Below are 25,836 nucleotides of genomic sequence, written 5' to 3' on the forward strand. Positions count from 1 at the left end.
GGCCGCTGGTGTGTGGCCTCACTTGTGGTTGCCGCGGGCAACTAGTTGTGTTATGTATGTGTCAACAGAGCAGCCTGAGCTGCTCACCCTAACTCACCCTCCGACCGGTCCCTGGACTAGGAGTCAGGGTAAGACGGCCTGTTCCTTCTGGACACGGAGGAACAGGGGTCTCACTGGCCAAGCTGCAGGGAAAAGGGGAACACTAACAGTCTTACGGATATGGCAGGTGAACTGAACTAGTTCCACCTACTTGCCACAGCCTTGCTGACTGGATCCCTGTGCTGGCAAGCTGATGTCCACAGAACCACACACAGGAATCCAGATCCATAAGCTGCACCAAACAACAAAGGAAAATCCCAACTGAACATCACATAGACATCACAGATAAACATGACATAAACTTAATGTGACATAATCTTTATGTGACATAAATGTTATGACCACAAGGGTGGCCCACACAGACACACCCAGTGTCTCACACACACAGAAAGGGAGTTAACCCTTACAACACCAGGGAAGGGAAAACACCACTTAAAGGGGAAGTGCACACAATACATAAAACACAGTGCACACCATACACACACACCTAACAAAGAGGTAGTCAGGTGTAACCGCATGCCACTGCAGCAAGCTGCCTAGCACCGCTCAGGCTGCTCTGCTGACACATACATAACACAACTAGTTGCCCGCGGCAACCACAAGTGAGGCCACACACCAGCGGCCTTCACCTGTGGTTGAACACCCAAACTAAACCGCAGGCAACCGCGTGCGGTTAAGGAGTCACGGACATAGCCATGGCCGTGACACACAGTGATATATGGGTACATCATGGTGGTTGAAGGGGTTAAATGTGTTCTCATAAATTTTTGTCTATTTATTTTGTTTATTCATTTTTGTTTTTTTTAACTTAGAACATTTAGCACCGACAGCACCCTTAGGCCTCATGAACACTGACGTTGCCCGGCCTTCTGTGCATTGGGGACCCTATATTGGATCCATTTAACTTGAATGGGTCAGTGATCCGTCCTCACCGCAAAAGAATACATGTTCTATTTTTTTTGCAGTGCGGAGACACGGAGAGGAACCCCGCAGAAGCACTCCGTAATGCTTCTGTGAGGTACTGTTCCTCCGTTCCGCACCGTACCTTCCGGATTGCGGACCCATTTAAGTGAATGGGTCCGCATCCATGATATGGTGCACAAATAGCCGGTGCCTGTATATTGCAGACCCGTTGTTTTTGAGCCGCAATACGGGCATGGCCGGGCAACAGCTGTGTGGATGAGGCCTAATTGTGTCCTTTCTTCCGTGTTCTTCTCTGATTCTAGGCAATGTGAGGCTCTAGCTAACATATAACATATAACCTATATATAATTATAACTATGTAATAAATTAAATTAAATACCATCTGTTCATGGCAATACATGGCATATAATGCTCCCTCTCACATATAAATAGATATGAATAAATACACAGACTAGAGAGTGGAGGTAAAATTGGCCATGGCCTGTTTATTTAAAACCAAACTTTAACCATCATTTTAATAAACGGTCTTATGAGCCAAGTCATAAACTCTGACTCAATTAAACCATAACCATACATCAGAGTCCATCCCATCATGGGATGACTATCCTTAACCACCCTTCCTAATTCCATGGCCAAAATTCAACAAATGGGGAGGGTGGGAGGGGGCACAAACAGTCCAGCTCCACGGGCAGGTGTGGCAAAAAAGGTGAACAAGCCCGCGGAGCTCAAACACTTATAGTCCGCACCCCAATCACCTCCACCAATTAGACCTTTGTTACCAGGGTCCGGGTAACCTTACTCGGAGTCCTGGGACACAACAGGTCATATAGCCTGACCAATAACAGAGGGATCACCGAGCAGAATCCAACTTCTGCCCAGTGATCCTGAAAAAGCGGGAAACTTTCCCTCCAAAACCTTGGCTAAAAATAGCCTTTTCATCACTGGGCAGAAAACCTCCCATCTCTAGCCAAGTGATGAACCTTTACCCTTAACAGGCAATGCCAGTATTGCCATGTGCACCTCTCCTAAATGTCCGGGGTCCTTCCATGGCAATACATGGCATATAATGCCCCCTCTCCCAATTCTAATAAACATCATATATACATAGACATTAATAAATACACAGACTAGAGAGTGGAGGTAATATTGGCTATGGCCTGTTTATTTAAAACCAAACTTTAACCACAACTTTAATAAACCGTCTTATGTGCCAAGTCAAAAACTCTGACTCAATTAAACCACAACCATACATCAGAGTCCATCCCATCACGGGTTGACTATCCTTATCAGACCCACCTCACCAACATCTATTTTCACCATAGCCTGCAGGTTGAGATTAAAAATATCCTAACCAATATCAGATAAATGAATACCATCCTTAAAAAAACAGGCCTGCCTCCCCACTCTCCAAGTCAATGTGCCTAAAAGAAAACCCCCATAGCAATGGCATAAAACGCGATTTATTCTTTTCCGGACCTTATCCTTAAATTTTAAGTCAGGGTAAACTCTCCAACACCACCTAGAAATAATTTCAGAGAATATTAGCCTAGTGTCGGGAAAAAGGTCCATCATTGTCTTTCTCATCTGGAAGATCAAATCCATGGTGTCTCCGTATCCAATGTCATTACCACCTAAATGAATAATGATAATGTCCGGATTAGGAAAAACATTGTGTAAATGTAGAACAAGCTCTATCAAACCTGACTAGCGAAGCCCTCGAACTCCAGCCCAGCATATCTTGACGACCTCAGATGATAAGGACAGGTTCAATCCATAGCAGCGCTCTGCAGCCCTTCTATTAGCCCAATGAATATAGGAATGGCCCAGAATCCAAACTGTATGACCTGTAAAGACTAAGAAAAGATGAATTAATTAACAAATTAACAAATGAGGCCTCACGTAAAGCTGATAACTATTAGAAGACCACCTACCACTACGTCTAATAACATACTCGTGCAAGCCTGCCTTGGCAGCAGTGGTCGCAGCCCCGATCTGAAACAAAAGAGAAGAGAAAAACTATGCACTTAAACCCAATTTAACTTAGCATTTAGATACAACTGCTCTAAATTGAAATTGCGACAAAGGAGATAAATCCTGATGTACAAGAAAAGCACACTATTTCCCAGAGGATGAATAGCTAAATATTGCAAATCAGCATTAACCGGGTACTCTTATCTGCATTAGCCCCAACCTTCAAATAACAGCTTCTTCCCGCCTGTTTGGCTTTTGATCTCTCAATGAAAATGGACACAAATGAACTCTGAACAGAAACATGATGCAAAGCTCAACCTGTCCTTCCCAAATGAGAACGTGGCAATAATTCGCCAATCCGTAAAGCCCCCAAAAATAACACAATAAAAGCTGTACAGAATAACAACACCTCAAACTGCGAAAAACAAACTGAAACGGTAACTCCACACAACTTAACCAGCAATTCCGGAGCGATAGGACACCGCCCATCAGGTAAGTATCCCATTGATTTAAAGCCCTTCAGTAGCTGCTTAATCAAGAAAAACTCTTAAAAAGATTGGGATCCAAATAACTTCAGGAAGAAAGACACACCAGCCAAAATTCTGCATCCCAAACTGTAAGCTAGCTTCTCCTCGAACAATTGCAAGCAAAAAGCCAGTGCCAGAGATTCAGTCACCATCAATGGTGCTACCGACAAACCAGTAGTAAATTTATCCCAGGGTAACCACGCTGACACATAGCCTTTCCATTTTGAAGCTGCAACTGACCGACTCAATATTTCCAAGGCTACGACCAAATCAGACCCCACAGATGTTCCAGACAATGAATCCTGCAAGCATCGGCCGACGGAGCCAAACTACAAAAGTGATCCATCTGAAAATGTGATAAGGCATCAGCAATCTCATTACTCACACCCGGAATATGTACTGCTTTAATCCAAACATTCAATTTTAAACACAGCAAAACGAAATGCTTTAAAAGCTTGACGACCCCTGGACTCTTGGAGGACAGAACATTTACTGCAAACATAACTCCCTTGTCAGTATGCAAGCAGATGCGTTAATTCTTTAAAAAAAAACTGACCCCAAAGCGCCAATGCCACTACCACAGGAAAAAGTTCTAACCGAACCAAATTTGACAATACCAAATTAGAAACTCACGACTCGTGCCATGCCTCAGCACACCAATGCCCATCCCAGAAAACACTGAAACCAGTACTGCCTGCAGGATCTGTGGTCAGATTTAACTGCGCAACATCCACAAAATCTTCTTGCCACAAAGCTCTACCATTAAATTATTGCAAAAAACTGAGCCACACCAGCAAATCATCCTTCAAATCCCTATTCAAAGCAACATGCAATTGAGGATTCCGTAACCCAGACACCCTTAAAGCTAATTTCCTAAAAAAACTTTGCCCCATAGGCATCTCTCTACAACAAAATGCAAATAAACCCAGCAACGACTGAACTTCCTTAACTAACGCTATGCCAAGACAAAAAAAAAATTGATTAAAAAGGAAGCCTTCAACACTTTCTCTACTGGTAACCTAAATTCCCCCACACTAGAACACCAAATTCTGCACACACTGAAACAAACAATGACAACATTGGAGAACAAACCTGAGAATCCACCAGCCCAACAAACAGAAAATCGTCCAATTAATGAACAATTCCTCCTCTCATAGCACGTACTGAAACAACCCATTCAATAAAAGTGGAAAAAGCCGCAAAATAAAAACAAGAAATAGAACATCCCATAGGAAAGCATCTGTCAAAATAAAAAAGGCCCTGAAAATGAAAACTCAGAGTTAAAAGCAGCCGGATGGATGAGAAACAGCCGAAACGTAGACTGAATATCAACTTTCGCCAAGAAGGCTCCCTTAACTACAGAAATTGCTGAATCAAAAGTAGCATAATAAACTCTAGATAATGAAGAATCAATTTCATCATTTAAAGATTGTCCCAAAGGATAAGATAAAATGATGAATTATCCTGAAATATTTTGGCTCCTTTTTTGGCACCACCCTAAAAGGAGACAAACGGAAATTCTCAAAAGGCAGCACCTCGGCCAAAATAGTGGCCCAGCAGACATGGGCAGCGTGATGACGTGAGCTACACGTCTCGCTCCCCCTTTCCGCAAGCCTCCTCCCTCCATGCTCCTCATGCTCCTGTGCCGAACAGCTGATGCCTAATGCGGTGAGGCCGTGATTCGCTGCGGCTCACCTTCCTCTCTGCTGGCTCTGTCGTTGTCCGCTCTCTCTGCTGCTGTCGAGGTGTGCCTGGTTTCCTCCTCCGACGGTCTCTGCCTCTTTGCCCCGGTGTGTGGCGTTGCCGGCGCTTGCCTCGAGTCGGCTGCTCCGTGGTGTGCCTGCCCTCTGCTGGCGACTTGTGGGACTTCGCCCCTGCATTTTTCCTGCTGCTTCTCCCTGCTGGCCCGGGTTTTCGCTTTGTGGCTGGAGACTAGGTATCTGGATTCCTGGATTATTTTTTTATTTATTTTTTGCCCTATTGACTATCAGAGTGACCAGCAACTTGCAGTTCGTGTGACCAGCGGGAGATTCCTTGCCTCCTTTTGCTCGGCTGGCCCTGGACTTTCTGCCTGGCTTGTGGCGTATACTAGGACTGTGAACGCACTGGACATGTGAGAACACTGTTATCTGTGACTTTAATTTTGTTATATTGAGCCCCCTGCTAAATTGGAGCTGAAATCTTTCTGGTCCCGCCCCCTTTCTTTCGTACAGTTCGGAAAGGAGGGGATAGAGTACTGATAAAGAAGGGGAAGGGGGGGGAAAGGGAGAAAAAGGGAGAGAAGGAAGAAAAAAAAAAAAAAAAGAGGGGAAGAAAATGGCCCCAAAACGACGGTCGGTGGATTCCGCTGCTGCAAGGATGGTGTCTAAGACTCCTGAGAATAAAATTGATAGGTTTTTGAGATCACCCCTCCCAAACGATAAGAATACAGTTAAAACAAAATTGTCTGCCAACCAGAAGAAACCCGCAAAAATTCCTCAAACCGATGAATTATCTGATGATGAATCAGTGGAGGCAGGTCAGGGGGGCAGGCGGGGAAAGTCCCTATGCAAAAAAGCAAGCTGCACAAATGCGAACAGAATATGACCCCTCAGTTTTGAATAAAATCTTGTGTGCCGTGGAAAATAACGGCACCCTAGTGCAAGGGATGTCTATTCAGTTGGGTTCAGTGCAGAGCGATATTGCCCTAATAAGAGAGGATCTAGTGAATATCCGGGACCGAGTTCAGAATGTGGAAAAAATAGTTGATTCCCTGCAAATTGATATAGATACTCTAAAATCTAAAACCGCGTTGCTAGCCTCAGACAATCAAATCACTACAAAATAAGCTGGAGGATCTGGAAAACAGGGCAAGGCGAAATAATGTTCGTGTAATTGGTTTTCCAGAAGGAGTTGAAGGCCGACAGCTAGAGGAACAACTTAAAGATGTGGTCTTGAAAGAATTTGGCAGTGATTACTTTTTCTCCATGTTTCAAATAGAAAGAGCCCACCGAATACCAGGAGGGAAACCGATTCCAGGGAGGCCGCCGCGAGCCATTCTAATGAAATTATTATTGTCTGTCGATAGAGATATGATACTGAGAAGAGCAAGAGAGTGTACACGTATTGAATATCAGGGCACCAAACTGCTTTTTTTTCCAGACTTTGCCCGGCAGACTCAGGAAAAAAGAAGAAATTTCATAGAGATAAAGAAACGCTTGGCGTCTAAGGACATTAAATATTCTCTACAATATCCAGCAAAATTAAGAGTGATTTACAATGGGACTTCCCAATTTTTTGAAAAACCACAACTAGTGCTGGATTGGATGGAGCAAATGGGCATATGAAATTGTGTAACACTATCATGGAGGGGAGGTGGGGCTAGGGTAAGGGAGAATGGCCGGAGGTTAGAGGTTCGCTGACTAGATCGGGTGGACCAACGGAGGGGGGAGGGGGGGGAACCCACCTTGCAGGTATGTTTTTTTTTTTTTTTTGCAGTGAAGGATGTCCACTAGAATTGTAACTTGGAACATTAGAGGGATGGGGGAAAGATTAAAAGACAAGCTATTATGGATGAATTAAAAAGATATCTTCCAGCAATTATCTGCATGGTAGAAACTCATCTCACCAAAGAAACTGTGTTCCGCCTGACAACGGGATGGCATTCCCAATCCTATCACTCTACCTTTAGCAGCTCCTCTAGGGGTGTCTCAGTCCTGATTCATAATTCTGTGGACTTTACCCTCATAGAATCTTATATAGATGATCAGGGTAGGTTTATTTTCTTGTATGGTAAGCTACATGGGTGCAGCTATATTCTCGCATTTTTTTTTATATACCTCCGCCTTTCTCAATGTACCCACTGATCCAGCTAACACACTTCTCTGAAGGGAGATCAGAGTGCCGGCTAGTTCTGATGGGGGACTTTAATGCGGTTATGGACCCTAATAAAGACAGACTCATACTAGATGCAGAACGGGTGAGGAATGTATGTAATTCCCCGCTGGCACAGTTTTGTGCGGAGGTTGGACTGGTGGATATATGGGAATATCTAGGCGGAGGAAAGAGAGTATACTCTTGTGTTAGTAGGGGTGGTAGAGCAATGTCCAGGATCGATCTAGCATTTACCAATGAGAGCAATTTGAGCAATATCCGGAACATACGATATGGGGTAAGGACAGTTTCGGACCATTCACCCGTACTGGTTGAGGTTTGTATTGGGAAGAATAAGGATAATAGGGGGTTAGGATTTAGGCTGAATCCATACTGGCTTACTATTATGGACAATTTTCAGTCCATTAAATCCCTGATGTCCTCCTTTTGGGAGGTGAATCTTCCCTCTGCTAACATCAATGTAGTATGGGATGCCCTGAAAGCATATCTGAGGGGGGTTTTTATAAGCGAGATTGCTGCAGCAAAGAGAACATTTAAAAAAAAAAGAGGAGGAACTGGCCAAGGCTGCTGCAGGTACAACCGAGCGATTCACCAGCCAACCTACTGAGCATAACAGGGAAGAAATGCAGAAAGCCAGCTGCTCCTTGCAGAACTATATAATAGAGAAAGCAAATCATAGAGTATTCTTTAGGGGCTTAAAATATTTTTCGGAGTCTGGACGTCCTGGTAGGCTTTTAGCTAGGATAATCACACAACAAGACAGGAAAAATCAATCTATTGTCTCGATCCGCAGTACAGTGGGGGAAATTATAACGGACCCAGAAGGAATCAGGGACACGTTTTTACAATACTTTACTCAGATATATAGTCCCTCTTCTGGTTTGCCACCCGACCTGGCGACGCGGTTCCTGGAGAGGATTCCTCTTTCTACTTTAAGTGAAGCCCAAATAGAATACCTGGAAGAGGAGTTATCTCTTTCGGAGCTCCAGGAGGCCTTGAGATCTGTCTCGGGGAACTCGTCGCCTGGGATGGATGGCCTTCCATATGAGGTTTACCGCAAGTACAGCAATGTGATTCTTCCTCAGCTCTTAGAGGTTTTCTCCCAGGCAGTACAGGGAGGGAGCCTACCATGCTCTATGATGGAGGCTTTGATTGTTCTAATTCCTAAAAAGGATAAAGACCCGATAGAAATGAGTTCTTATAGACCAATCTCGCTATTGAACACAGACGCTAAGTTACTATCTAAAGTTTTGGCTAGGAGGCTTTCACGGGTCATAGCCACTATTATTCACCCAGACCAAAATGGTTTTATGCCAACTAGGGGTACCCATCATAACTTGCATAGGCTATTTATGAATATCCAGTCCCCGGGATGTGGTACCCGCTCCATCCTGTCGTTGGATGCTACTAAAGCCTTCGACAGGGTGGAGTGGACTTTTCTTTGGGAGGTGATGAAAAAAATGGGTTTTGGCCCAAAATTTATGGCTATGGTTCAGTTATTATATAGCTCCCCAGTTGCTAGGATTAGGATTAATGATACGATCACAGAGAGTTTTACCCTAGGAAGGGGTACCCGTCAAGGCTGCCCTCTTTGGCCTCTTTTGTTTAATATTTATATTGAACCTTTAGCAGCTAGCATAAGGCAAGATCCGCAGGTGGCTGGTTTCGGCATAATGGGGAAGCATGATCGGGTATCCCTTTATGCAGATGATATCCTGGCTTTTGTCTATCAAACAGAAACCACTCTCCCTCGCATAATGGATTTGGTTGGTTCTTTCTCTGTGCCGTCTGGTCTAGAGATCAATTGGGGGAAGACTGTTCTCCTTCCCATAGACGAGCTGCGAGGTGACTGGGATAACCAGTTAACAGTTTCTGACTCAATAAAGTACCTGGGGATTTCAGTTTCTGCTAAACCTCAGGAATATCTACAACTTAATCTGATTCCCCTGCTGACAAAACTGAGGGCTAAAATCAAGATATGGCAAAAAATTGTATACGCAAGAGCGGACAGAATCTCGTTAATAAAAATGGTAGTACTGCCCCAGGTCCTTTATGTCTTGCGTAACTCGCCCGTATGGATTACAGACAAGTATTTTAGATTGATAGAGCGGATGTTGAATGATCTACTATGGGCGCGGAAGCGGGTGAAATTGAAGGCACTCTATTTCTCTATGCCCTACAATCGGGGAGGTCTCAACCTCCCCTATTTTAGGGGTTACTTTATGGCCTCCCAACTTTGCTTTTTCAATGATTGGGAAAATAGCCATTTCTGCAACAGGGTGGTGAAAGACTCAGGTTTTACAGACTTCTTTACTGTATTGGAGTCCGATTATTTATTAAATATACAGACTGAGTATACACTTTTTTGCAGAATGGCCATAAAGACCTGGCGGGCCATTAGGAGTTGGTGTGGAGTCAAGACATCACTTATTTGTACCCCACTATGGCATAATCCAAAGCTTTTGAATCTGAGGGACTTGAATTGTTGCCAGTATTGGAGGACTAAGAATGTTCAGTACCTACATCAGGCGGTTAGTGATGGACAAATTTTGCCCCCGATGGAGCTAGGGCAAAGGGCAAATTTTGGGTGAGGTGGCTTGGTATGCATACTTCCAACTGAGGTCAGCACTTTCTAGCACATTGAATAGTCACCTTCTTCTTATAGATACTCCTGAATTTCTACATGATTTAATTACTAAGAAAGCTGTCACGAAAATTAAAATATCACATTGCTATAGACACTTAATGAAAAAAATTTGTATGGATCTTCTTTCTCCAGGACAGAAATCCTGGTCCTCGACACTTTCAGAGGTGGGTCCCCCAGAATGGGAAAACATAGGGGAAAGTTTAAAACTTGTTTCACACAATTTTAATCACATTGTTGTACAATTCAATATTTTGCACAAAATATATGTGACACCTAAGTGGTTATATAGGAGAGGACTTAGAGCCTCCTCTGACTGCCCACGCTGTGGCGACTCCGAGGCAGATCATCTACATCTGTTTTGGGGCTGCCCATTGGTGGGTAGCTATTGGAGATCGGTCCAAACTACCTTGGCTCGTAAATTTAATATTGATGTTCCCTTGTCCCCCAGGATATGGGTCCTGGGAGACCTATCGGAAGTTAACTACCAGCCCATAAAACGCCAATTATTGATTGAGGTTATGTTTTTGGCTAGGCTCTTGGTTTCAAGATTATGGTTCTGTTCTTCCGCTCCAGATTGTAGCAACTGGTTGGCCCTGGTTGAGAAAGTGAAAAACTACGAGAGGATCTTGTATAAACAAAGAGGACCCTACTTAAAGTGGGGTAAACTGTGGGAAGATTGGGACATGGTCAAGTAATTAACCTGGAACTGCCTTTTTTTTTTTGCAAGGTGGGGGGGGGGGACAAGGGGGGTTGGGATGGGGATGATCTTATTAGTCCGGCTTTTTCTGTATGTATTGTTATTGGCGAAAGATGTGAAGTTTCGCCTGAGTATTGGAGTATTTCTGGGGAGTGGGAGGATGGGGGGATTCTCCGGCATTGAACAATGGCTAAAGCTTCTGTCAAATTAGGGCACTGTGCGCCTTATGGGCGGGGGTCCGGGGCCCGGGGCCCTAGGCGACCGGGGGGGCTGGGTGTGACCCTCAATGCGGTTCTCTCTGTCAGATATGTGGTTTGATTGCAGGCAGTGATATGTTATATGCTGCACGGGTGCTATTTGGGGACAGGTCTGGTCGCTGGTGGTTTTTCTTGTTTACATTCCGTCTAAATGCCGGCGATATTTGACCTGAGCCCCCTCGCACCCGAGATACTGGTGTGACTGTATGCGAGGCATGGTTAAGTTGGGCACTAATTTTCAATCCTAAACTACCTGGGGATGAGGCAGTAAAACATGCATGTGGTTTTTTTCTCTCCACTGCGGTAGAAGACTGCTGGACCCCCCAGGTTGTTTCAAAGAAATGTTCCCGATTAAAGGCCGCTGTAAGCCCGCTATGCGTGGTTAATGCGAGCACAAGGTGAATGGATCTAAGACTGTTAATCCTGCCGTTTCTTTACCTATATTCGGGAGGGGACGCGTGGGGTGCGTGCTCGCTCCCTTGTGGCCGCCCGAGCCGCGGGCCCCCGGCCTCCGCTCCTTATAGATATTAATTTGCTAAGTTGGATGCTGTATGTGCCTTCCGACTGGGCTGTCGATGCCGGGTGAGCCCCGCTCTCCTCTCATCAAGTGAGATTTCCACTTTGATTTGTATTATCCCCATAAATATGGGTACTTGTATGGAAGTATTATTAACCATGTTTATAAATCAGAAACTCACGGACTTTAGGATTTTATAATTGTATAAATGCTATATGGATATGTATTTTTGCACTACAAATAAAATATTTAAATAAAAAAAAAACAAAAGGCAGCACCTCAAAAGGACCAGCAATCCTGCCGGCGTCAATTTCTTTCTGTAATTTAGCTACAACTACATCCGGAAACTGCTGCAGCGACAGCAAATTTTTTAACATTACACAACATTGACCAGCAAATTGGACTAGCAAATGGAGGCAACATAAATCCTTCTGAAAAAAACCACCGTCAACAGCTATCTGCCGGTTTGGGAACCTGCTTAACCAAAGGAAGCATTTTCAGTAAATTTCCCGGTGTCCATCCTTTTGAAAATAAATTCCTTTGCCATCGGTTGCGATGGCCAATTGGCTTTCTTAAATCATCTGGACATTGGTTGATTTGCTCCACAAAACCCACATTCATGCTTGTACTTAAAAATGGCAGGCCATTTGCACTGCGACAGCTGGCGGCTTCTGTGGGTCCCAAAGAATGAGCCACAAGCCCACATCCTTCGTGCCCCACTGTAATTGCGGATAAACCGCCAGTTTCTGCCGGAAGATCTCGTCGCATTGGAACCGACCCAAGCCATCAAAGCTTTTGTAAGCCTCCAAGACGATATCCACATGCTAGAACAATCCCAAGCATCTCTCAGGATATTTTTCCCCTAAAACACTAGTGAAAATGCAAAACGCTTGCAACAAATTATTAAAAGAGCGAGGAATAGGATTCCGCCTGTCCTCTTCTGATCTCTCCTCCTTGCGTTCCAATTTAGACACAAAGTCCTTAGAACCCGGGAGGAGAGATAAAAGATCCACATATTCACCACTCCAGATCTTCTCTTTAATCGACGCAGACAAGTGAAAACCTAAAGGGTAAACCGTGCATGGTAAGACCTCTTTAAAACAACTCTCTGCAATACCCTTGGATCTCTCAAGCAAAGAAAAACACTGGGGAACCGATAGTGGTTCCACCAAACTGTCAGCCTCACCTCCCCCGGACCCCCATCCTCCACAAACACCTCCATCCCCTGCTCGTGATCTTCTACAGCCGGGGCTCCCACCGCGACACCACCAACGTCGACCACTGGATCCAGGGATGGCGTGACCGGGACACCAGGAAGCTCCAGAGCAGGAGGCGCAGACAGCTTCTGTAGCCGCAGTAGACAGTCTCTAATCCACAAAGGGGCACCTTCATCGCAGGCACGGGAAGACAATTCAGCTAACAGGGCATCCATGTCAGGTAAACGAAAGGGACTTCTTCTATAGCAGATGCGGCACAAACGGTCTGGCTCCACGGGTAGGTGGGTCAAAAAAGGTGAACCAGCCCGCTGAGCTCAAACAATTATAGCCCGCACCCCAAGCACCTCCACCAATTAGACCTTTGTTACCAGGGTCCGGGTAACCTTACCCAGAGCCCTGGGACACAATAGGTCGTTTAGCCTGACCAATAACAGAGGGATCACTGTGATCCAACTTCTGCCCAGTGATCCTGAAAAAGCGGGAAACTTTCCCTCCAAAAGCTTGGCTAAAAATAGCTTTTTCATCACTGGGCAGAAAACCTCTTATCTCTAGCCAAGTGATAAGCCTGTTAATGGTAAAGGTTCAACAGTATTGCCATGTGCACCCCTCCTAAATGTCCGGGGTCCTTTCAATATATTCATATGTAAATTTTCCCTTCATCAGGTGCCCTTCTCCCATGATTACTTATGGGTACCCTCTTACTCTGCCTATGCATTAATCCAGTCCTGCAAATGTAAAAATTGGTAGAAATTAAAGTTTGGTAAATCTTGCAGTAACAGATTTGTATTAAAGGGTTTCTACCACTTAGGTGTCACATATTTGGCTGTCAGACACTAGCGATCCGCTAGTGTCTGCTCTGGCCAACCATCCTAATATAATTGCTTTTGGGACGGTGGTTTGGCTAAAAAAACTACTTTTATTAATATGCTAATGAGCCTCTAGGTGCTATGGGGGCGTCATTAGCACCTAGAGGCTCCGTCTACCTTCAGAAACTGCCGCCGCCGAGCGCGTCCCTCCAGCCCGCCCATCTCCTCCTGAATGCGATCCTCGTATGTATTCTGCGCATGCGCAGTGAATGTCTGACCGCTTCCTTGCTCAGACATCTCCACTGCGCCTGCGCGATGACGCCATAGTGCTCCGAGGAACAGGCGCAGTGGAGATGTCTGAGCAGGGAAGCTGTCAGACATTTACTGCGCATGCGCAGAATACATACGAGGATCGCATTCAGGAGGAGATGGGCGGGCTGGAGGGACGCGCTGGGGGCGGCAGTTTCTAAAGGTAGACGGAGCCTCTAGGTGCTAATGACGCCCCCATAGCACCTAGAGGCTCATTAGCATATTAATAAAAGTAGTTTTTTTAGCCAAACCACCGTCCCAAAAGCAATTATATTAGGATGGTTGGCCAGAGCAGACACTAGCGGATCGCTAGTGTCTGACAGCCAAATATGTGACGCCTAAGTGGTAGAAACCCTTTAAATATGGCAGCCCACAAACAGATTTGTATTGAACCTGACAGCCTAAAATTATTGTTGCTATTATGGAAAGTATCACATGGTCATGTAAATCAGGTTTTATCATCGGAGCCAGTTTTGCAGTTTTGTATTTTAGTACTGAAGTACATTGAGCTGGAATGAAGGGTTTTGTACTATGTAAGTTCCAAATAATAAAGTTGAAGTGAAATATAAAGTGTTACTTTATGTCAGACTGGCTGGAGTCATGGGGAGTAAAGGCTTAGTGAATGGACCCCTCCTGGCAGTCTTGTATACAAACCTACGAAATTGTATTGGAAACTTCTTTTATTGAGTGTAAAACTTGGTGCAAGGAAGAAAAGAGCATTTCTATTATGTCCACTGCATAAGAATCTGTCTAGTTAAACCTGTAAACCCCTTCAGGACTGAGCTATTTTTCACCTTAAAGGGGTTCTCCAGGAATTAAGAAAATGAAATTACTGAAAATACATAAATATTACTTTATTATAAATATATTCCCACATACCTTTCATGAGTTATAATGGCTCGTTTTGTCTAGGGAGCAGTCATTAGGAGAAATAAAATGGCCGCCGTCCTATTACTACACACAAAACCTGTCCTAATCACATGTTACTTCACAACACTGAGCTAAAGGGCTGCCTCATCCTCCTCTCTGCTCTGCTTGTCAGGTATTCTGACTATAGCTGATAAGATCTTCAGCTGAATCTCTGTAGGAATGGAGTTCATGAGGAGACGTGAAGTATAGAAAGGATGGACAGGAAAGACTGTGGCAATGGAGACTGTATACAAGAGCTGCTGCTCATCAGTCACATCCCCATTTCCTCTCTGTACTTCATGTCTCTTCATGAACTCCATTTCTACAAAGATTCAGCTGAAGTTCATATTAAAGCGTATTCAGGATCATAATCCCTGAGAAGCAGAGCAGAGAGGAGGGTGCTATGAGGTAACTTGTCCTGCTGTGTGATTAGGACAGATTTTGTATGTAGTAATAGGGTGGCGGCCATTTTATTTCCTCTGATGATTTCTCCCTAGACAAAAAGCCATTACAACTAATGAAAAGTATTTGGGAATATATTTATAATAAAGTAATATTTAAAGGATAACTGTCATTTTTTTTTATGTAATTTGATTGGTCTGACTAAGTTTACCTTAGTTCCCTAGTTAATACTTTTGTATAGGTATTGAATTACCTAGTAATTGCTGCATGTTCTTTCCCACCCCAGGCATTTCAGTGGTGCGGCTAAAACAGCGTTGCTAGGTGTCCTCCGTCTCCTATCTTCTATATACAGAAGACGGAGGATGCAGTAGTGGGCAGTCCTGAACGCTGCGTGCGCACTCCTGTTGGACTGGGATAGTGCCGATATTCATGATAAAATTTTGAAAAAAAATTGCGATCAACTACTCAGGAGGAAGAGGGAGTGTTTAAGTCTGGAGAAAGCCAATAGGATGGGGTGAGACTGCACATTCCAAAGATGAGCCAAATGAATTCTGGGTAGTTAGGGACTGAGGTCTTAGCCTCAGGGTAAGGGCATCGGTGGCCATCTTGAAAAGATAGAAAGAAGTCTTGTGAGGAGCAGTTGCTATGGACGGAATCTTTTTAAACAAGTGGTATTATCAACACAATACGGTAATTAGTGATTATGGATTATCACCACAGAAGCAACAACATATATGAAAATTTAGTTTTGAGTGAAAATATGACAGTTATCCTTTAATGATATTCATTTTCATGATTCCCAGAAATCAGGCCAAATTTTGGAAATCTGACATGTCACTTTATGTGGTAATAATTGGACCACTTTTACTTATCAAAGCCATTCTGAGATTGTTTTCCCATGACATATTGTACTTCATGACAGGGGTAAATTTGAGTCTATATATTTCACCTTTATTAATAAAAAAATAAATAAAAATTTGCAAACATTTTGAAAAATTCACAATTTTCTAAATTTTGATTTTCTCAGCTTTTAACCACCTCCCGACCGCTGTACGCACCGATGCGTCCGGGAGGTGGTTGATTAGTTCCTCCTGGACGCATCGGCGCGTCCTCTCGCGAGACGCGAGATTACGTCACAGCCGGCCCGCGCATGCGCATCGCGGGCCGGCATTTCACTGCAGAGTATTTCGTCAGCAGCCTGCCGGCCACAATCATTGGCTGGCAGGCTGCTGATTTTCAAAAAAACCAATCAGCAGCCATTTAACCCCACATATTAGTAAATATGATGGGGTTATATGGCTGCTGTGCTCCTCTGCTCCTTCCTTTGGTCGGTTGGTTCCAGCAGAGGAGCAGAGGAGCACATCATTACTGTGAGTACCCACCACACCACACTTAGCCCCCAATTAACCCTTTGATCACCCCTTTTATCCCCCCCTGTCAATCACTAGTGAAAGGAAAAAAGTGATCAGTGCAAACTGTCACTTTTTTTTTTCACTGGTATTGACCGTTAGGTTTCAGTATAGTTTAGGCCCCTTGGTTAGGTAGTTTAGGGATCGGTTAGCGCCCAGCCCACCGCACCACAGTCCGTTATTCGCTGATTAGCGTATCGCTAATCAGCATTTGTACTTTTATAGTATCTGGAAGTGATCAAAACTGATCACGGTCAGATCTATAATTGTACTAGTGTCACTTTAGTTCGCCCTCCACCCAAAACGCAGTGTTTGCCCGATCAGGCCTGATCGGTCGCCCACACGTGCGTACACCCACGCCCGCCCCACCGCAGTGACAAAAAAAAATATTTTTTTTTGATCGCTGCACATTCACTTTACACGCACTGCGGCGATAAAAAAATCAGTTTTGATATTTTTTATCAACCGCAGCAGCCTCCGGTACTTCGCTAGCCTCCCATTTGTAAGACAGGCTTGCTTTTTTTTTCTTGGGTAGTCTCAGGGAATACCCCGAAATTTAGTTGCCCACATGTCTAACAGGGGGTATTCTTCTGAAGAGGCCTACAGGCTTCTGACCCAGTCGGATGAGGAGTGGGAACCCTCATCTGATGAATCCAGCGGGTCAGAATACGAACCTGTAGAAAGCAGTGGCTCTCTGACCCAAAGTTCGGACGAGGAGGCTGAGGTCCCTGATAGCACCAGGCGTACCCGGCCCCGTGTCGCTAGACCGCAGGTTGCGCAGGATCCGCTTCAAGAGCAGCAGAGTGGGGCTGGTGCTGTCGGATTACGTGGTGAGGCATACACCAGCAGCCCAGCCCTTCCTGGACCTAGTACCAGCACTGCCGTACAACCTGGTGAAGTAGCGAGCACCAGAAGGGCAGTTGAAGCTGGTACGGTGGCACGTGCAGTAGTGACCCCGTCGCAGCCACCGCAAAGACGTGCCTGTAGAGCCCCTAGAATCCCAGAGGTGCTGGCAAACCCTGATTGGCAGTCCCCAACTTCAGCCGCACCCGTAGTTTTCCCTTTCACCGCCCAGTCTGGAGTTCGGGTTGAGACAGCTCAGATCGATTCGGCCCTGGGATTTTTTGAGCTGTTCTTGACTGCGGAGCTTTTAGACTTAGTCGTGGCAGAGACAAACAGGTATGCCACACAATTTATCACCGCTAACCCGGAAAGCTTTTATGCCCAGCCTTTCCGGTGGAAACCAGTCCAAGTTTCCGAATTTAAAACTTTTCTGGGCCTCCTCCTCAACATGGGCCTGACAAAAAAGCATGAATTGCGGTCATATTGGTCCACGAACCCGATTCATCACATGCCCATGTTCTCTGCTGCTATGTCCAGGACACGATTTGAGGTCATCCTGCGTTTCCTGCACTTTAGCGACAACACCGCCTCCCGTCCCAGGGGCCACCCTGCTTTTGACCGGCTCCACAAAATTCGGCCCCTCATAGACCATTTCAACCAGAAATTTGCAGATTTGTATACCCCTGAGCAAAACATCTGCATAGACGAGTCCCTGATACATTTTACCGGGCGCCTTGGCTTCATACAATACATCCCAAGCAAGCGCGCCTGGTATGGGGTCAAATTGTATAAGCTCTGTGAAAGGGCCACAGGCTATACCCACAAATTTCGGGTCTATGAGGGAAAAGATCAGACCCTGGAGCCGGTCGGTTGCCCTGACTACCTGGGGAGCAGTGGGAAGACAGTTTGGGACTTGGTGTCACCCTTATTCGGCAAGGGGTACCATCTTTATGTGGACAATTTCTACACAAGTGTGGCCCTCTTTAGGCATTTGTTTCTAGAACGGATTGGCGCCTGTGGTACCGTGCGAACTAGTCGCGCGGGCTTCCCCCAACGGCTCGTTACCACCCGTCTTGCAAGGGGGCAGAGGGCCGCACTGTGTAACGAAGAACTGCTCGCGGTGAAATGGAGAGACAAGCGTGACGTTTACATGCTCTCCTCCATTCACGCAGACACGACAATACAAATTGAGCGAGCAACCCGTGTCATTGAAAAGCCCCTCTCAGTCCACGACTATAACCTCCACATGGGAGGGGTCGACTTCAATGACCAGATGTTGGCTCCGTATTTAGTTTCCCGACGCACCAGACGCTGGTATAAGAAGGTGTCTGTATATTTAATTCAATTGGCTCTGTACAATAGTTTTGTTCTCTACAGTAAGGCTGGGAGAACTGGATCCTTCCTCAAATTTCAGGAAGAGATCATCGCGAACCTCCTGTATCCAGGAGGTTCCGTGGCCCCATCCACCAGTGTAGTTAGCCGTCTACACGAGCGACACTTCCCCAGTGTCGTTGCTGGTACCTCAAACCGACCGCCACCCCGAAAAAAATGTCGTGTCTGTAGCAGGAGTGGAATAAGGCGTGACACCCGCTATTTCTGTCCTGACTGTCCCGACCACCCTGCCCTATGCTTAGGGGAGTGTTTCCGAAAGTACCACACACAGGTACACCTAGCATAGGGATCACATCTCACCAGGATAGGCACACAGGGCTATTAGGGCCCATTCACTCACTGCTGCTGCAAACGTCTCCTTTCACCTGGGACAAAGTGCATAACGCACTTCGCCACATCTTTGGGCGATTTGCGCTTTGCACATTGACCCATGGGGAAGGAGAGGTTTGTTCTATAAAGGTAAAAAAACAAAAAAAACAAAAAAAAAAACAGGTAAGCAAACAGGTTAATGTTTAGTTCCAAAAGTTAAAGTTACATGTTCTGTTCCAAAGTTAATAAAATTATTGCGTTGTGGCCTGGTTTTTTTTTTTTTTTTTTGTCTTTTTACCTTCCAGGTGGACCAACCGATCTACTAGCTGCAGCACCGATGTGCATTCTGACAGAAGCATTGCGCTGCTGTCAGATTACACGCAAGTCGGTGTATGCGGCGCTGCAAGACGGGATTTTCTCCTCTGCAGTGACAGATACGTTTGCCGAGGCATACGAGCTGAGGAGGAGGTGGCGTTCCTATGCTTTGGCAAGCACTTTTTATATATATATATATATATATATATATATAAAAAAAAAAATCCCGGCAATGATTTATTCATCCACATCGATTGATGCGAATGGAGAAATCTGGTTTGCCAGGGCATACGAGCTAAGTGGGTATGGATGTAGGGCGGAGCTCCTATGTCCTGGCAGACGCCTTTCCCCTCCATTTTTTTTTTTTGGCAGAGATTTTTTCATCCACATTGATCGATGCGAATGAAGAAATCTGTGCCGTTCATTTTTTTCTTTCAGCCCAGAGGTTGAACGAAAAAAAAAAATCTCATTACCTGTATGCTCAATATAAGGAGAATAGCAGAAACTCCTAATGCTGGCCATACATGTAATGATTGCGGAGACCCTCAAATGCCAGGGCAGTACAAACACCCCACAACTGACCCCATTTTGGAAAGAAGACACCCCAAGGTATTTGCTGAGGGGCATATTGAGTCCATGAAAGATTGAAATTTTTGTCCTAAGTTAGCGGAAAGTGAGACTTTGTGAGAAAAAACAAAAAAAAATCAATTTCCGCTAACTTATGCGAAAAAAAAAAAAAATTCTATGAACTTGCCAGGCCCCTCATTGGATACCTTGGGGTGTCTTCTTTCCAAAGTGGGGTCACATGTGGGGTATTTATACTGCCCTGGCTTTTTAGGGGCCCTAAAGCGTGAGAAGAAGTCTGGGATCCAAATGTCTAAAAATGCCCTCCTAAAAGGAATTTGGGCACCTTTGCGCATCTAGGCTGCAAAAAAGTGTGACACATCTGGTATCGCCGTACTCAGAAGAAGTTGGGGAATGTGTTTTGGGGTGTCATTTTACATATACCCATGCTGGGTGAGATAAATATCTTGGTCAAATGCCAACTTCGTATAAAAAAATGGGAAAAGTTGTCTTTTGCCAACATATTTCTCTCACCCAGCATGGGTATATGTAAAATGGCACCCCAAAACACATTCCCCAACTTCTCCTGAGTACGGCGATACCAGATGTGTGACACTTTTTTGATGCCAAGGTGGGCAAAGGGGCATATATTCCAAAGTGCACCTTTCGGATTTTGCAGGCCATTTTTTACACATTTTGAGTGCAAAGTACTTCTCACACATATGGGCCCCTAAATTGCCAGGGCAGTATAACTACCCCACAAGTGACCCCATTTTGGAAAGAAGACACCCCAAGGTGTTCTGTGAGGGGCATGGTGAGTTCCTAGAATTTTTTATTTTTTGTCGCAAGTTAGTGGAATATGAGACTTTGTAAGAAAAAAAAAAAAAAAAAAAACATCATTTTCCGCTAACTTGTGACAAAAAAAAAAAATTCTAGGAACTCGCAGTGCCCCTCACGGAATACCTTAGGGTGTCTTCTTTCTAAAATGGGGTCACTTGTGGCGTAGTTATACTGCCCTGGCAATTTAGGGGCCCAAATGTGTGAGAAGTACCTTGCAATCAAAATGTGTAAAAAATGCCCTGCAAAATCCGAAAGGTGCACTTTGGAATATATGCCCCTTTGCCCACCTTGGCATCAAAAAAGTGTCACACATGTGGTATCGCCGTACTCAGGAGAAGTTGGGGAATGTGTTTTGGGGTGTCATTTTACATATACCCATGCTGGGTGAGAAAAATATCTTGGTCAAATGCCAACTTTGTATAAAAAAATGGGAAAAGTTGTCTTTTGCCAAGATATTTCTCTCACCCAGCATGGGTATATGTAAAATGACACCCCAAAACACATTCCCCAACTTCTCCTGAGTACGGCGATACCACATGTGTGACACTTTTTTGCTGCCAAGGTGGGCAAAGGGGCGCATATTCCAAAGTGCACCTTTCGGATTTCACCGGTCATTTCTTACACATTTTGATTGCAAAGTTCTTCTCACACATTTGGGCCCCTAAATTGCCAGGGCAGTATAACTACCCCACAAGTGACCCCATTTTGGAAAGAAGACACCCCAAGGTATTCTGTGAGGGGCATGGTGAGTTCCTAGAATTTTTTATTTTTTGTCGCAAGTTAGTGCAATATGAGACTTTGTAAGAAAAAAAGAAAAATCATCATCATTTTCCGCTAACTTGTGACAAAAAATAAAAAGTTCTATGAACTCACTATGCCCATCAGCGAATACCTTAGGGTGTCTACTTTCCGAAATGGGGTCATTTGTGGGGTAGTTATACTGTTTGGGCATTGTAGAACCTCAGGAAACATGACAGGTGCTCAGAAAATCAGAGCCGTTTCAAAAAGCGGAAATTCACATTTTTGTACCATAGTTTGTAAATGCTATAACTTTTACCCAAACCATTTTTTTTTTTGCCCAAACATTTTTTTTTATCAAAGACATGTAGAACTATAAATTTAGCGAAAAATTTATATATGGATGTCGTTTTTTTTGCAAAATTTCACAGCTGAAAGTGAAAAATGTCATTTTTTTGCAAAAAAAATCGTTACATTTTGATTAATAACAAAAAAAGTAAAAATGTCAGCAGCAATAAAATACCACCAAATGAAAGCTCCATTAGTGAGAAGAAAAGGAGGTAAAATTCATTTGGGTGGTAAGTTGCATGACCGAGCGATAAACGGTGAAAGGAGTGTAGTGCCGAAGTGTAAAAAGTGGCCTGGTCATGAAGGGGGTTTCACCTAGCGGGGCTGAAGTGGTTAAGACTTTAAGACTGCGATGCCTCATAAATTAGTTGTTACTTTATTACATATTTACCATATGTCTACCTTATGTTGGCAGTATTTTGTAAAAAAAAGATATTTTTTTTGGGGGGGGGGGGATCTTAGATGGAGTAGAATATTAGATGTAATTCTTTAAATCTTTTAGAAAATTTCCAAAACCCACTTTTTAAAGGACCAATTCAGTGATGAAGTTACTTTGTGGGGATTACATAATAGAAACCACTGATAAATTACCTCATTTTAGAATCTATACACCTAAAGTTATTCAAATATGATTTTACAAACTTTGCTAAACCTTTAGCTGTTCCACAAGAAATAAAGAAAAATAGAGGAGAAAATTAAAAATTTCACTTCATTTAACAGATTTTCCATTTAACCCATTCTTCCTGTAAGGCAGCAAGGGTTAACAGCAAAACAAAACTCAATATTTATTACGTTGATTCTGCAGTTTTGTAGGGGCTTGTTTTTTGTGAGAAGAGTTGACATTTTTATTGGTACATATTTTTGGGTGCATAATATATTTATCATTCAATATTACACTTTATTTTTTAGAAAAGGTGACCAAAAAAGGCTGTTTTGACAGAGGGGGTATATCATGGGATATTTTTATAGAGCTGGTCATTATGGATGCTGCAATTTCTAATATGTATATTTTTTATTTTTGTTATTTTTGTTTTACACAATAAAAAGCATTTTAGAAAAAAACTTTTTTTGTGTCTCCATTTTCTGAAAGCCAATTTTTTTTTACTTTTCTGCTGAACGTTTTTGGGTACAAAATATTTTATGATTGTTTAATATTACACTTTTTGGTGCAAGGTGACCAATAATGGCTGCTTTGGCACAGTTTTTATTTGATATTTTTTCACCTCAGGGGGTAGGTTATGTGACAGCGGTGATATATAATATGTCTATTGTTATTATTTTTTTTAATTAAAAATCGCTTGATGAAGAGAAAGAGGTACTTTTTTTACTGTAAAGTTTTATCTTGTTTTTATAATCATGATTGTTTTTACTTTTTTTCATTTTTTTTTACTTTTATGTTTGTCCCAGTATAGGGACTTCAACATCTCAGGGTCTGATCCCTGTTTTAATGTAGTTCAACAGATGCTGTATTGTACTACATTGAAATTGTCAGTTTCACACTGACGTACAGATGCAGCCGAGCTAAACTTCATGGTTAACACGTTAACTAAAAAATGGCACTAAAGGGTTAACTAAGGCTACTTTCACACAGGCGTTTTGGCTTTCTGTTTGTTAGATCCGTTCAGGGCTCTCACAAGCGGTCCAAAATGGATCAGTTTTGCCCTAATGCATTCTGAATGGAAAAGGATCCGCTCAGAATGCATCAGTTTGCCTCTGTCCCATCTCCATTTCGCTCTGGAGGTGGACACCAAACGCTGCCTGCAGCGGTTTGGTGTCCATCTGACGAAACTGAGCCAAATGGATCCGTCCTGACACACAATGTAAGTCAATGGGGGCAGAGCCGTTTTCTATGACACAATCTGGCACAATAGAAAACGGATCCGTCTTCCATTGACTTTCAATGGTGTGCAAGACGGATCCGTCTTGGCTATGTTAAGCTACTTTCACACTCGCGTTTGGTGCGGATCAGTCATGGATCTGCACAGACGGATTTGTTCAGATAATACAACCGCCTGCATCCGTTCAGAACGGATCCATTTGTATTATCTTTACTCTTTCAATGTATTTCAATGGCTTTTGTCAAAAGATGGTATGAGATAACACTGTGACATGTGTTATCAGAGTCAATTTTAGCTTGTCTACATCTGCACTAGTATGTCACATGTCGCCAAGGGGTTAAACTGACATAAACCCCTCTGCATTAGAAGTTCTCTTAGAGTACGCCCTCCTAGCCAGGTTTTCTGTTGCAGTTTTGGAAGCCAAAATCAGGAATGGTGAGAAAGTATAAAGGTCAGGTACAACTTTTTTGAATTCCCTCCTGGCTCTGGTTTCCAAAACTGCATGCAGAAACCGGACTGTGTGGCCGCACCTTAAGAGCTCATTCACAGAAACATATTTTATGTCCTCATCCGATCCGCATTTTTTTGCGGGTCAGATACAGACCCACGTTCACTTCATTGGGGATGCAAAAAATGCGGACAGTTCACTGAGTACTGTCTGCATTCGTATGTCTGTTCCTTTGCATCCTCAAAATTATAGAACATGTCCTATTCTTGTCCGTATTACGGACAAGGTTAGGACAGTTCTATTAGGGGTTCGCTGTTATATTCCACAATATGCAGAATGCACACAGCCAGTAACCCTGTTTTGCGGATTCGCAACTGCCAACTGTGTGGGATTAGATTACAATTTGTATAGAATTAAGGAATTTGCTCCATGATCCTATACAGAAATAGGTCAATTACAATTTGGTGCTGCCACCTGCTGGCCTGTACTGTAATATACAAGTAATGAGCCTGGAAGTCTAGTACAGTGCAAAGACTGGTTTCCCTAATCTCCTCCAGAGGAAAGAATTCCTGTCCTGGAAATGTGCACTTCCGGGTTTAGCCCTCTCAGACGCCGTGATCACATTTGATAGATAGTGTTAATTCCCAGGAATATTAGCAGGGATTTACTTCCCCAGCCGATATTTTTTAAACTCTTCGGCACCTGCATATTGAGTACTCTGCAACGCCGAGTGTTTGTTGCTGGTGACGCTTTCCTCTTGTGCTTGCATGATACCTGTATGTACTTCAGTAAGTTATCTTCTGTGGTTGCAATCTTTCAAGTGGATATTTTCATATATTAATTAACCTCTACCAAAACAGTTTAGGGTCGGGACCTTCTTGGCACCTTCTTAGTGGCAGTCAGGTCTTACCAGAACAATATGCTACTTTTACAATAAAAACTTTTTGAAAAAAAATAAGAGAGGTTGGAAACTGGAACTTTTTCTCCACACTGTCTGGATTATGTGGGTCTAATAGAAATACAATTCCTTTTAAAAATATCAGTGCATAGTTTGGGGTGAATACTCTTGGTCTACAGTGACCATACTAATACTTAAGGTACAGAAGCTTAATTCTGATATTTCTAGTGAATTACAAGGCCCCTTCCTCCATGTGTTATGTGTGGACTCCAGATGAGTGTGCGCCATATTCCTGGAGAGAGAGAGATCAACCCATGAGGTTACCAGTTCTCCTGAGAGAAAGCCAGACGTCTAAACAAGTTCTGTACTAGGAAAGCCAGTGCTGTCAGAAGCGTATGACTCATTTTCTCCATTTTCTGAGTAGAGTGTGCAGTCCATCTCATATGTACATTGATCTTGAAATAAATAGTACAGTCCTATGCCAGAGGCTCTGAATGTTGTTTAGATTAAGATGTGAGAAACTAGGTGAATTACTTACACATCTGCAAATTCTTTGTAAAAGAGGGTTCTGACACCCTGAGGAACATTTAGTAATGTTTCTTCATTATAATAGTATGGTTAAAATGTTGCAATATAATATGGCGCATGCCATATGTAGGCAAAAATGTTCAAACTTTTAAAAGCTTCTTGTCACTTTTCTTTCTTTCTTTCTTTCTTTCTATCTTTATTTTTTAAAGTT

This window comes from Bufo gargarizans, chromosome 3, assembly GCF_014858855.1.
Source record: "Bufo gargarizans isolate SCDJY-AF-19 chromosome 3, ASM1485885v1, whole genome shotgun sequence".
In the NCBI taxonomy this organism is placed as follows: Eukaryota; Metazoa; Chordata; class Amphibia; order Anura; family Bufonidae; genus Bufo; species Bufo gargarizans.